The 14,994-nt window shown below is 36.4% G+C and overlaps 1 protein-coding gene across 1 annotated transcript in view; it reads right to left on the bottom strand.

The window, feature by feature from the left end:
• Positions 1-14,994, bottom strand: part of RALGPS2 (Ral GEF with PH domain and SH3 binding motif 2) — a 163,136-nt gene that overhangs the window by 123,573 nt on the left and 24,569 nt on the right. The window lies entirely within an intron of this gene.

Here is a 14,994-nt window from a genome sequence, read left to right as displayed (position 1 = left end):
CATTTATTGTGAGAAAAATTCAAAATCTTTTTAGTCTTAAGAAAGTGAAAAGTGTAAAAAACATGTGGCAAAGTAATATATGGTCTAATGAAATAGATTTTAGAGATCTGAATGACATCCCTAACTCAACCATACTGAATAAGTTTAGCAGTGCTGATAATGTAGTTTACAAAGATATCATGAATAATTAAAAATAAATTATTATGGAGCATGTTATAAAAATACCACAGTACATGATATATTTATTTGTATAGGGCTTTAAAGTTTGCTGAGTATCTTTACTCCATTATCTCACTGATCTTCACAACTACCAATAAGACTAAGGAAGATATCATGATACTCATATAACACAAACATAGCCTCTGAGGACACAGGCTGGTAAATGACGGGTCAAGAATAAAATTCAAGTCATCTAAAATTCTAGTCAAATATTCTTTCCACACCACCATAGTTTTTCCACTTTACTGGAAGTCAGAATGTTTACTTGAGAGTCTAATCCCTTTCCACAAAAAACTTGCTGTATATCACTGTGTTGGTAACTTCACCTATCTAGGAGGGAATTTCTTCCTCTCTGTAAAATGACACAAATAAACAGAGTAAGGTCCCTTTCCAACTTTAAATTTCAATGATATCTTTCATAAGAGAAATGGTTAATTGTCTATAAATTAGGTATTTAAAACTATATCTACTTTTTTATTGAAGTGTAATTGACTTACATTATTATATTAGTTTGAGGTGTATAACATAGGGATTTGATATTTTTACACATTACAAAATGACTACCACAATAATCTAGTTACCATCTGTCACCATACAGAGTTATTAACAATACTACTGACTATATTCCTTATGCTGTGCATTACAAAATTGTACCCACTTTAAAAACTTAGTTTGAAATATCAATAATAATTCTCTTGAAATGCTAAGTTTCCTCTCTCTGGAGAAGCAATATAGGACAGTGATTTAGAAGCACAAACTCTAGAAAAAAACTGCTTAAGTTTGAACCCAGGAAACTGTTTGCCTTTTCTGTGTTCAATTTCCTTACCTATAGAACAGAGATAGCAATAAGTACCCACTTCATAGAGTTGTGGTGAGGAGAAATTAATATATTCAAAGCACCTAAAACAGTGCTGACACATGGTAAGAGTGCTATTATAATGACACACACTTTGTCTACTATCTAATGAATCCACACAAGGCTTAAATTCAAGGGAGTCTTCTAATTAAAGAAGACAAAAACCTTAGAAGTATACCTCTCACAAAACACATGTTGGTGGGCATCAGCAAAATCCTGACTGCAGAAATAATGAATGAGAATGCCTAAAATATGTTTCCTAGATGTAGCAAAACATGTTGCTGGTTTTCAAATGCTTAAAAAGTATTACTAATGATAGCAGCCTTCAGTCACATCTTCAATTTATCTTCATTTCTTCAGATATACCCTGAGTACCTGCTAAGAGCAAAACATCGTGCTAGAATTTTTAAAATGAGAAATACATTAGAAATAATGATTTTTAAAAAAAAATTTAGAAAACCAATATGAAAATGAATAGAGCATAGAAATACTCTAATTTCCTTCAATCTACAGTATTTATTTTATAAACTTCATTTATTCTTATTAAGAATCTTACTAAGAATCATTTATATTTATAGTACTATACAAAATGAACTTGATAATCCAAATTCTCTCTGAAGGCAACACTCAATTTGCAATGAAATGTCTTCAAATAATTTCATTTCATTCCACATGCTATGCCTGATTAATTTAGATATGAATTCATAAATCAACAGTGCCCCCTAGTGTTAAGAAAAATTAATCAAATCGTTAAAAAAAATGTATCCTTAGTCTAAAACTTATATATCAGATATATAAATTTTATGGTTAATATCTACTGAAAAAGAGGTAATACACCAGGAAAAAACATTAATACATTTGTAAACTATTAACAATAAAGAACAGTTTTCTCTGCCTGCTTTTAATCAAAATGTCATTTAAATACCCTATGAAAATTGTCATATTAAAACCCATTACATGAAAAAAAAAGTATAGCAAAGCATACCTCAACAAAAATCTTATTCATAATTACTTACAAATGTACTACATGTCAGTATTTAATACTGTTTAAGTACAGCAAAGCCTCATACGATACCATAAAAACACTGCCAGTCCTAAGAGACAGGCATGGGTTTATATTTTTATAATAGTGCCCCAAGACGTTTCTGTGCTTTGCACACAAAAAAGTTCAAATTAGATAAGTCAAATATATGCCTTAATATTATTTACTTTTCCTAGCGCTATGTATAAACAGCACAATCATTCATAATAAACACGAACATCACAGCAGCTCTTTTCTTAATGAAATTTATTATTTCCTATTCTCTTCTGAAACTTCTAAGGACATTTAATCTGTCCTTTAAAAGGGTTTAAATACCAAAACAGGCATAGTACTTCAATATAATCCCCAAATAGGAAATCTGAAATGTGTAGATTTACCTCCCCTGCTTGAGGTCACAAACTAGATTATTTAAACTGCAGGCACAATCATTCAGTCTCCTAACTCCTCACTTTCTCAATGGTACCCCCACAAAGAAACCAATGCTTTTTTAAAACAGTAAACAAGAGGGTAAAGTTAAAGTGACAACTTCTCATTAATGTAATCTCATTTCATAGTACCAGTTCTTTTCTAAAATAATTTATGCTATCATCATTAAGAATATCATGCTAGGGATTCCCTGATGGCTCAGTGGTTGTGAGTCCGCCTGCCGATGCAAGGGACACGGGTTCGTGCCCCGGTCCGGGAGGATCCCACACGCCGCGGAGCGGCTGGGCACGTGAGCCATGGCCGCTGAGCCTGCACGTCCGGAGCCTGTGCTCCGCAACGGGAGAGGCCACAGCAGCGTACCGCAAAAAAAAAAAAAAAAAAAGAAAGAAAGAATATTATGCTAAAGACATTTAATAGTTTTACAAAACATGCTCTAGAAGAGCTAAGCAACTATAAGGAAAAAGGTAGTGAAATGTAATTAATTACTGCAATTTCTTTGGAAACATTCAGATAGTACAGAATTGATATGCTTACACATGGCTTAAAATCTCAGTACCAGAAATTCATCTTACTATAACTCTGGAGGGGACTTCCCTAGTGGTCCAGTGGGTAAGACTCCACAGCTCCCAATGCAGGGGCACGGGTTCAATCCCTGGTCAGGGAACTAGATCCCTCATGCATGCTGCAACTAAGAGTTCGCATGCCACAACTAAGGAGCCCGCCTGCCACAACTAAAGACCCAGAGCAACCAAATAAATAAATAAATAGTAAACTGCCAAAGCTGGGACACTTGAAACTTAAAAAAAAAAACTCGGCAGAAAAAGAAAAAACTACATAGATAAAGGTTATTTAAATCAAGCACTATTTACAATAGTGAAAACCAGAAGTGACTTTCATGCCTTTGTATATAACCACATTAAAAAATTCAAATAGACAATTATAAGAAAAAAAACATAAGTGACAATTTCAACAAAAGAAACTGAACCTTCTTACTGTAAACTTACAAATTTCATGAGAAAAAAAAAGTAACAGGGTAAAGTTAAAACAACATAATTGCAACTCAATATTTAAAAGTTGTTATAGTGCTTGGCTCTCCTTTAAAATTTATTTTAAAATAAATGTTAAAGACATTTTATATGACACTCATGGAAGGTCCAAAGATTTAAATGTCTGTATATCATAGCACTTGCAGCATTTCTGACACTAAGCTAAACTTGCACTGCCTTCTTTATTTTTTTATCTAAGAAAATTAGAGATTAGTCCCGAATTCCCCAGTACTTTGTTTTAATAATTACAGCCATCAAAAGTCTGATGAGTAACGACAACAACAAAAAAAGATTTTGTCTTTGACATGATTGATACTGAGCTATTTTGACAAAAGTTTAATAAAGAATGTGGTTGCCTCTTCAAATCATTTCTGCTATAGCACTAAACAAGATCACCTTTGGTATTTGCTTATAACATGTTCAAGTTATTACAAAAGAAATTAAAAAGAAAGGGGTTCTGATGAACATCCAGGGTTATAAGAGCTCCCCAATGCCTCCCACAGAGAGGTCATTAGTCTCCTTCTTTTATGCTTCCACTGCTCTTCTGTCAGAATTCTATTGCTATATTTTCACACTGATATATTTAAATGTCTCTCCTTAATGAATTTTGAGTTCCTTGATTTTAAAGACCCATATTTAAAACAAAACACAACAGAAAAACCATTATTTTTCATCTTTGCACTCAGGCACATAAACACAATACTGACCTCAATTGCCTATTTAATCTGCGAAAGATGAATAAATGACTGAACAAAAGCAGTTATTCACAGGATAACATTAGATAAATGCCCAATTAACAATAAAAGTATAGGGAGAATGGCAATCAAATACTCAATACACACAATACTACACACATTTAAAAGAATATGATGACTATTTTCTATTTCCAGCAACATGGCTGAAAAACAACGTAAAAATCTTTGTACCACAAGAGAAATTTAGAAATGGACATTGACATCAGTTGGACAGAAAAAGCAACCAAGAGATGAGAATGGAATTGAGACATACACTCCCCACACCAACCCATCCACACACACTTTTACCTAGAATAAAGCCAGAGAGACTGATAGTCTACCCAATCAGTGATAAGATGGTCTGTAAAAAAAATTCTGGTACAGCAAGATAAGAAACTTGTGTGTCTTGGCCTGGGCTTACCACTGTGGCTGGTGGAGGGTGTCTACAAGATGATAATTTGTAATCCTAGGCATGCTCCAGCACAGACACAGAATTTGAATTTATACTACCAGCATGGCCCAAGACCTTCAAGACTAGAAATTCAAATAAAATGTTCACAAGCCAGTGAGACTTCTGGAACCCAAGGCAGATGGAGGGAACAAAATTTGGGGGGGGGGGGGAACATTCCTTCAACCCAGGCAATGCGGAATTCCCCCTGCCAGCAAGCTCAAAATAGAAATTTACCAACTCTATAAGCAAACAACCCAGTGTAAGTAAAAGCAGGAAACACAACAATCATTAGGATTATCTCTTGAGAGCTTTAGATGAAAAATTATCAGATACAGGCTATAAAACCAGATTAAAGATTAAAGCCAGCGGCCTTAAAAGAAGACACTGAAAATACAATAAGACGTTATAAAAAAAAAGCGAGACAGACGTTTGTAAGGGAACCAAATAAAATTTTTAAAAAGAAAAGGAAGATAGAGTCACTGGAGAATTAAGCATCAGATTAACACAACTAAAGAGAGAATTTGTGAAGTAGAAAAGAGAAATGAAATTATGCAAAAATTCTAACGAAGGCTTAATGATATGTAAAATGTGAAGCAAGACTAAAGAAATGCAAAATAGAACAAGATCTAACACGTCTAAGAGGAGTTCCAGAGGAAGAGAGATAACGAAAGGCAACACTTAAAGAGAGAAAGGCTGGGAAGTTTCCAAGATAGGGGAAAGACATATATCTTCACATTCAGGAACCACAAACTTTGAGCAGGATAAATAAATAAAAAGAATCATATTCTATATACATCACTTTAAACTGGAGAATACTTATTTAAAAAACAAGTGGGTAAGGTATTTTATTTACATAGGAACGAATTAAATGGAAAGCTTCTCAACAATACCAAAAGACACAGAAGACAATGAAATATTTTCAAAGTGCCAAGAGAAAATAACTGTCAACCTAAAATTCCATACCCAGCTAAATTCTCATCCAAGAGAAGGCAACATAAAGACATTTTTCAGACAAAGAAAGAATTTATCACAAAATTAGTCCATGCAGCAAGCAAGTAAGAATGTTGTAGTATGTACCTGAAATACTAATTTATCTCTAGGTAGAAAAACTTGTCCTGGTTTCTGTTTAACTTTGTATCGAATAAAAGTAAAGTCAGGAATAGAAACAGTTATGTTAATCGAGACTGTTAGGATGATTAATGATTTTAGATGACTGTCAAAATGTTTAAAAGTTTTAAATTAACCTCTATTTAATAACTATTTTAAAAAATAACTTGCTTTTATGTCAAAAAGAAAAACTATTTCTCCTTTTATAGACACCCTACCATTTGTTTCATACATTAAAATACACAAAACGGTACAACAATAACAAACAAAAGCTAACATTTATGGAGTGCTTATTATCCAGGTCCTGCTCTAAGCACTTTTTCATTAAAAATTCACTCAATCATCAAAACAAACCCTATGAAGTTATTATATTACACCCCATTTTTAGAGATGAGCAAATAGGTAACTTGCCCAAGCTTACACAGTAGGAATAGGCAGCCAGAAGGGAGGAAAAAAAGGAGGACAGGTGGATAGAAAAACAAAAGACAGGAAAGAAGGATAAACTGATGGATAGGAAAAAACTAGGATGGGGGCGGGGGTGGGGGGGGGAGAGACAAAATGAGGGAAGAAGGGAACCAGAGAAGAGAACCTAAAAGGTTGTTCTTCCTCTGAGCAGATTTATAAATGGCTAGAGGGGAAAGAGCAGAAATGAGAGAATCGGAGAATGCTACAACTTGTTAAGCTGTGATTCAGCTTCAAGAGTCGCATGATTTCTACAGGAGAAAATGATGTATAGGTTTATAAAGAAACACAGGTTGAAGAGTATGAAGAAAGGGTAAGTAAAAACCATGAAGGGTGCAAATTTAAAAGTAAAGGTGGCCCAGAGAGAAGTTATGATGTGGACACTGACCTGCCTGGTGGGGAGAACCTTTCTGATGAGCTCTGGAAAGGTTCAAAGAAGTGACAGGACCAGATTGCAGAGGGTCTCAACTGTCAAAGAGGGGGAATTTAAATTGGAAGGGACAGGCACTAGGCATCATTAAAGGTTTCTGAGTAGGGAAATGACCTTAGGAAACTAAAACCAGTATTTCAAGGATTACCATGCAGGGGTATGCCACTGGGCTTTAGGGAAGGTGAGTAATAAACAATACTCCCAACTTTTGCCAAAAAAGCAAAGCACCTGAAGTGACGTACAGGCCCCTTTCCCACCCAGGCTTCTCTAATCTCTGCTCTCCAGGACCCTCTCCTAGTCTTCTAGTTGTATAAAACTCCCATGATCACATTCTATCCTCTTAACTTCTATCACCTTCATCCTCCATCACCATTCTAATTCAGAATCCCTGAGCCATGAAAATGGCAATCTCAGATGATATTTAAAAGAAAAAAATTTAACAAAATTCATATTAATTTGTGAATGCTGGTCCCGCCCACGCTAAGGGGTAGTGAAAGCAGTTCAGTGGGAAAAGCATAAGATACAGAATACTAATTCTAGGACTTTAAGCAGGTATGTGATGCTGGGTAAATTATGTAATCTCTGAACTCTGATTTAATTGTTTATAAATGAGGGACAATAAAATGTACCTCAGAGAGATGTTGTAAGAATTAAACGAAATCATATAGGAAAAACTCAATGCATCTAAAAATGGTAGAGTATAGCAGCAAGAACACAAATTTTGGAGTTGGAAAGTCCTAGGCTCAAATCCTAGCTTGGGCACTACCAGCCAGCTGTAAGGCCTTGAGCAAGGAACTTCCCTAATATTTAGGCAGAGGCTCACAGTCCATCTATCAGTAATGAGGCTTTAAACAAAAAAACAAACAACAACAACAAACAAAACAAAAGGAGAGGAAGAGGCAGACCTTCTTCTAAATAGAAGGCAGACCTTCTAAATTCCAAAAGCATGTGAATATTACAATATAAACTAATGAATTAGAAAAACTAAGTAAACTATGCCTCTAAACGAACCATTTTGAAAGCATATTTTGACACAAGTACACTGGAAAATAAATTTACTAAACAATTAAAAAAATTTTTTTACTTAAAAAATATTCATTTCTTAGAAGTTCTAAGTGTGTAAACATGTTAACTAATAATAACTATATCTTTCAGGACAAAAAGGAGATAAATCTACAAATAGCTTGCAATACTATATCGTTGCATTTAACGCTGAGAGGTCCCTTAAGAGAGATACCACTTTGCATGCTGACTGACTAATTTCTAAGGGTAAATTAAACATGAATGTTATAAATCATGTTATGAATTTATTCAGAAGTACACAACTTGAAATTATTCCACGTATCTTTAGTAGTACAGAATAAGTGATAAAAAATTCTAAGCTATGCTTTTTTTTTTTTTTGCTTAATTCTTAATCAAAGGATAACAAGCATGTTTCAAACAATAGCAGTTCACATGGATAAGAACACCCTGAAACTGTAAGGAAAAAAAAAAGACGTTCTGGAGAAACTTCAATCACTGTAAAGCGAACCACAATGACAGGTTTAGCAATTTCACACACCACCCAGGTTGAAAAAAAAAAAGATAATGTCTAAATTAATCTATATATTTAGAAATCTCCTGTCAAAAGAACTTAAGTTGTTTCCCGGCAAGACTGTTTACTAGATCACTTACCAAGTTACTGTTTAAGCTTAAACATCTCTATATTTTTTCCAGACATATATTTTATTTATAAATATTTTAGGTACATATTTAAGATGATTTTCAAAACAAAGTAAGCTGAGATCTTAAATTAGAAGGAAAAAGATGATAGCAGAAAACTGTTTCACTTACCACACTGCCACTTTAATACCCTACCTAGAGTGCATATATTAAAAGGGCAATGAAAAGAAACTGGTCCACTTAAACCTCCCCATCTATGAAACAGCAGATATTATTTCTCAGTGTAAAGGAAAGCTTAAAAATAATGAAGCTACTTTAAAGAATGTGCTTGGATTAAAACTGTTTTGCCTTAAGTCAATAAAGACCCAACACAAGTCTTTCCGATATAATTTTGTCGCATTTGTACTAAATTGTAGATGTAATGAGATGAACCATTTATAAACTGGCCCACAGCTACAAAGAAAGCTTATATTTCCATGTACCTAAACGGTCTAAAACGAATTAGCTGTAGGGGAAGAGAGACTTTCAAATGACTAGATATTAAAGGGGGAAAAAATCTATTAAATAATGCCTCTAAAGGTTATATTCTACCTCCAGCATAGAAGGTTCACTAAAGATAATTTGCCAAGTGATTCTAATACATAAGAGCTCTCAGATCTCCTATACGACCTGGCCCAAAATATAAATATAGGTTAACCAGAAATTCAGGTAACAGAAAGGAAGTTCCAAGCAAAAAGATGAACCGTGCTTCAAACATTTGTTTGTGTGTGTGTGTTCTGGTGGGTGTGTGTGCATTTTGGCCAGAAGCTCAACTCAGAAGACTAGCCCATAAAAGTCCACTCATAAGACTATACACTACTTGAAATTAAACAAAAATCCCAATACTGCACAATTTTAGCAATTAAAACATAAAAACAATTCAGTTGAATCAGAAATACATTTCTGAATTTGGCAAAAATGTGCCACTGTAGGCCTAAGAATGATCAGAGAAAGGAACTCAGCTTGTCAGTATGAAATGGTGGAACAGAAAAACAGCATGGCGAGTCAGTGTGACAGGATCAAGACAGACGTCAGGACTCTATGTCGGAGCCAAGGAGCCAAGATTTCAGGTGAGGCAACAGTACAGCAGTGCCTCCCTAAAAACGCAAGACAAAATGGTCTAAAAAGGAGGGCAACTCAATAGCCTGGACACCCAGGAGATTCTTATACCTGAAACATGAGGCTAAACTGAACATCACAGAACAATCCGTAGGCAAAGGATTATATACAATAGAACACTAGGCAGCCACTAAAATACCACAGGAGGATATACTAGTGATACATGGGGAAATATCCACAACTTACTGCTAAATCAATAAAGCAATCTGACAAACAGTATTTGAGGTATAATCCTTTTTGGTTGTCATTATCATTATAGCATAGAAGAGAGACTGTACCGACATACACTAAAATGTGGCTATCTCCAGGTTTACAAGTCAATTTTTTCCTAACTTTGGAAAATTTTTAAATTAAAAAAAAAATTTAATTAAAAAATTTTCTACAAAGACTTTAATTTTTAAAAAGTACAAAAACACTGTTTTCCCACAGACTGCTTATTAGTTGCAAGAGGGAAAATAAGTAACTATACTGTGAAGAAACTGGACAACACCTTGACTGAGTGAATCAAATTTACCATCACCAATGAGGAGCAGACAGACATCGTGTGCCTCTGATGTGATACTCCGGGAGGGATTCAACATCACTTATGAGTACTCAAGCTGCGAATGCATAACCTGAATCTAATCTCAAGGAAATGGACAAAACTAAACTGAGGAATATTCCATAAATGCGTTCTTTAAAAAATGCCATTGTTACGAGGCACAAAGAAAAACTGAGGAACCATTACAAACTAAAGGAAAGTCAAGAGATATGACAACTATACATCCTGTATTGGAGGGCAGTAAATGCTATAAAAGATGTTATTGGGACAATTCATAAAACCGGAATACAGACTGTAGATCAAAGTATTTTATCAGTTTCCTGAATTTGATAACTATATTGTGGTTATATAAAAGAATAAATTTGTTCTTGGGCTTCCCTGGTGGCGCAGTGGTTGAGAATCTGCCTGCTAATGCAGGGGACACGGGTTCGAGCCCTGCTCTGGGAGGATCCCACATGCCACGGAGCAACTAGGCCCGTGAGCCACAACTACTGAGCCTGTGCGTCTGGAGCCTGTGCTCCGCAACAAGAGAGGCCGCGATAGTGAGAGGCCCGCGCACGGCGATGAAGAGTGGCCCCAGCTTGCTACAGCTAGAGAAAACCCTCGCACAGAAACGAAGACGCAACACAGCAAAAATAAATAAACTCCTACCCCCAAGATCTTCTTTAAAAAACAAACAAAAAACGCATATGCCCTTTAAAAAAAAAAATTTGTTCTTAAGAAATGAAGTATTAAGAGGTAAAGGGAGGGCTTTCCTGGTGGCGCAGTGGTTGGGAGTCCGCCTGCAGATGCAGGGGACATGGGTTCGTGCCCCGGTCCGGGAAGATCCCACATGCCGCGGAGCGGCTGGGTCCCTGAGCCATGGCCGCTGAGCCTGCGTGTCCGGAGACTGTGCTCCGCAACGAGAGAGGCCACAACAGTGAGAGGTCTGTGTAATGCAAGAAAAAAAAAAAAAAAAAAGAGGTAAAACGATATGAGGCATGCAAACTAATCTCAAATATTTCAGAAAAATAGCATGTATGTGTGTGAGAGAGAAAGAGAAATAAATGAATGACAAAGCGAATGGGGCAAAATGTTGAAAACTGGTGAATTTGTATAGAGGGCATACAGGAGTTCTCTTTACTACTCTTATAATAACTTTCCTTTCAGTTTGAAATTCTTTCAAAATAAAAAGTTCTCCTGAATTATACAAAACCTCCTCGACGTAAAAATCTTCAACTTGCAAAATTTCAGAGAATACACATCTAATAAAAAGTAAAACTCTTCCTACCAACAGATGGCGTTAGTAGCCATTTATTTAGTGTCATTTTCAACCTCAGAGCCAAAATGATCTCATGAACAAGCCTTTTGGAACTAAGCTACATAAACTCTTAAATATTTTTGCCTCATGCAATAACACAGATGAATATTATTTAAGAGGTGGAAGGTGCTCTGGAGATCTCCCCTTGGAGTACATTTCAAACCCCCAGGTCTTCCTTTATTTTAATATTTGCCTCCCTCATCCCGGGAAATGCGCTACCCCTCCACTCCCCACCGAGAATCACCGCTGTAGTAATTTACTATAAAGCAATGTGAAAGCATTGTATCCTTCAAATGTGCAAGAGTAAAAAAGAAGGGGAGGGAAGGAAAATGGAAGTAAAGAAAAAGAAAAGAAGGGACAGGCAAGTTTGCTAACCCCCTGCTTTATTCCAATCCCCTGATTTTACAGTAAGACAACACTCTAATGGGAGGTCATGTGATCTGGCCAAGCTCACATAATCAGTTAAACGCAGAGGTAGATCTTAAATACAAGTCTGCTGTTTGCTAAACTTTCGTGCTTTCTACAATGCCAAATTACCCTCTCTCTCTACCAATCCTTAACTGGATGTTTAAATACTGTGGAAATGTGGGGCAGTAGAGGGTAAAATATCTGGTCTCTCTCTCTCTTCACGTCTAACAGAAGTTCATTAGGTGAACATGAGAGAAAATACCACGTACACAGGCTACGAACAGTGAAAGCCTTTGTCACTGGCATTCAGGGAACCACCAACAATTGAGGGCAATGTAATTAGAGGGTAAAATGCACGAGTGATGGAAAGCAACAGGAACTGAGTCTGGAGAAGTAGGTATAAAGGGCAACGTTTGCCACAGTAAAAAGAAAAGCCTGGGCCTTCCCTGGTGGTGCAGTGGTTGAGAGTCTGCCGGTCCAGGAAGATCCCACATGCCGCGGAGCGGCTAGGCCCGTGAGCCATGGCCGCTGAGCCTGCGCGTCCGGGGCCTGTGCTGTGCAACGGGAGAGGCCACAACGGTGAGAGGCCCAAGTACCGCAAAAAAAAAAAAAAAAAAAAGAAAAGCCTGGACTTTATCCTATAGGCAATGAAAAGGCAGAGTCCTTATATATGGGACTATTAAATTATACGATCTTACAAGTTTCATTCAGAAGATATGCACACATGCACATACACAGTGACAGAAAGATACTCCTGTTGAATTCATAAATCTCAACAAAGGATACCCTTCTGATGACTTCAAGTACAACAGACCCTCATGTTTATGAGGGATCTGTCCCAAGACATCTTGAAAAATCCCCAAATTTGAGAATATTACTATGGCATATAACACATTAAAGTATAACTAATTTTTTTACTCCTACAGACGTTCAATGACTCTAAAAACACTTAAATAATTTCTACTTACAGTACCATACAACTTGCAAAGTAGACTCATTCACATCATGAATCTAAACCACCACAGAATCTTACATTTTACTTTTTAGTTTATCCAAAATCCCTCTTCCTAGATGTATTGCCTTTGCTCCTCTTTGGCCACAGCACTACAAGCTGGCTCCCACAGCAGACAGTGCTGGCAATAATAATTAACTACACACAAGAAACGGAGAATAACAAATTACACGGAGATGTGCCTACCAGTGTCAGACTAGGATCAAATATGTGCCCAGAAAAATTACAAATTATCATATTTCATACACCCTCCCAGTCATTCATGGAAGAGTGAAAACCACAAGTGTTAATTTGTGAGAGACAGAGCTCTATTCTATCAGAACTGACTAGACAAAAAAAGCATCATTCTAATAGCAAAAACTCCACTGGCCTTTTAAAAGCAGCAATGCCTTTAACAACATAAATATTTGCATAGTAACTTGTAGCTCACAAAACACACCCTACCAGAATTTCAGCAGAAGGATTTCAGGAAATTTTGTTTTAGTAAATTTACAACCTAGTTTTCCATTCGAACATTTTATTAAGAACCAAGAGTTCTGGGTCTCTTAAGATGTTTACTCCTGCGTAAGTTCCTGGGGCCACCCAATGACCAGGAGAAGATAATTTCCTGTATAAATATTGAGGTGTTATGGAGATTGGAACACTCTTCTTTATTTAACAGCCCCCTAAGATAAATATTATGTTCAACTTAAGAAACTGAGGCTCACAGACGTTTAAGAAGAGGAATATCTCTTAAGAGTAAAGAAATCTTTCCTGGAAGTTTCCTCCTTCCAAGTTTTTCCCACCCCTCCCTTCCAAAAGAAAGGCTTCCCTACATGTATCAGTCACCACAATTCCTTCATATTTATTTATGCCAAGGAGGAAATGTGAGGAAAATTTTCACAGAGAATCTGATATTTGAGATGAGTAGATATTAGGCCGATGCAAGGGAAATGGTAAGGACGTTCATGGCAAGAGGAAATAATACTTGCAAAGACAGAATAGGAGAAATTGGCATGATAGGAGAATGTTGGTTAATTCTTTGCAGAAAAAGCATGCATGTGTGTGTGTGTGTGTGTGTGTGTGTGTGTGTGAGTGAACATGGACAATAAACTGTAAAGGCAGACTGGAGTCAGATCATAAAGCATTAACAGCATGGGAAAGAAACATGCATTTTATTTTCTAAATCAAGATTTCTTAACTAAGAGACTATGAATTAAACCCTGGGGCCATGAAATGCCCAACTCCCCAAAAGCAGGAAAACTGTATGATGAACACACAAAAATATCATTTTCCTGGATCCACAGCTATCAAATGATTTTTCAAAGGGACTCAGAAATGAAAAGCGGTTACGAATCACTATCCCCGGTGACTGAAAGTCACTGTATAATGTTACAGGTAGAGATATGTGCCATAATACTTTCATTTTAGAAAGGTAACTGGCAACATCTGTGCAGGCTGATGGATTAGGGAGAGAACCTTAAAAGCAGAGGGAGCGATAAGAAGGTACTGCCCTACTCTAGCCAAGAGGTTATAAGTACTTACATAAAAAAAAAATAACTAATTCCAGAAACTTTTCAAAGGTAAACTTGCTAGAATTTGGGTTGTGATCAAGAAAGGAACTCAGCCTGCCTTACCATTCTACTTCTCATTTAAAGTTCCTGTCATCTACTTATCACATACCATCATCAGGAAAAGCCATGCCATACAAGCAGAGCAGCTGCAAGTGAAAAGGTACCTCTTTCTTCCATTTGCAACTGGCCACCACTGGGAAACTAACCAGAAAGTGTCAAATGTTCCAAAGAGAAAATGCTGATGGTCTAGAACAGGGGCTGGCCAACTATAACCCACAATCTGAACCCAGGCCTGTTTTTATAAATTAAGTTTTATTGGAACACAGCCACACTCATTCATTTCTGTATTGTTTATGATTACTTTCATGCTATAAAGGCAGACCTGAATAGATGCAACACAGACTGTATGACCTGCAATACTTTTATTGACTATCTGGGCCTTTATGCAAAGTTGGCCAACTCTTGGTCTAGAACAAAAACAGGGACAGATTCTACCTCAGAAAGCACTCCTTTAGTACAACAGATGGGAGTAATATGCAGAGGAAGGCTGTAATTGGACGAAATTCAGCCGTATAACATCAGTCTTC

Source organism: Grampus griseus, assembly GCF_964374135.1.
Source record: "Grampus griseus genome assembly, chromosome: 1".
In the NCBI taxonomy this organism is placed as follows: Eukaryota; Metazoa; Chordata; class Mammalia; order Artiodactyla; family Delphinidae; genus Grampus; species Grampus griseus.
Note: the sequence above shows the minus strand (reverse complement) of the source record. Positions and strands in the feature narration are given on the sequence as shown.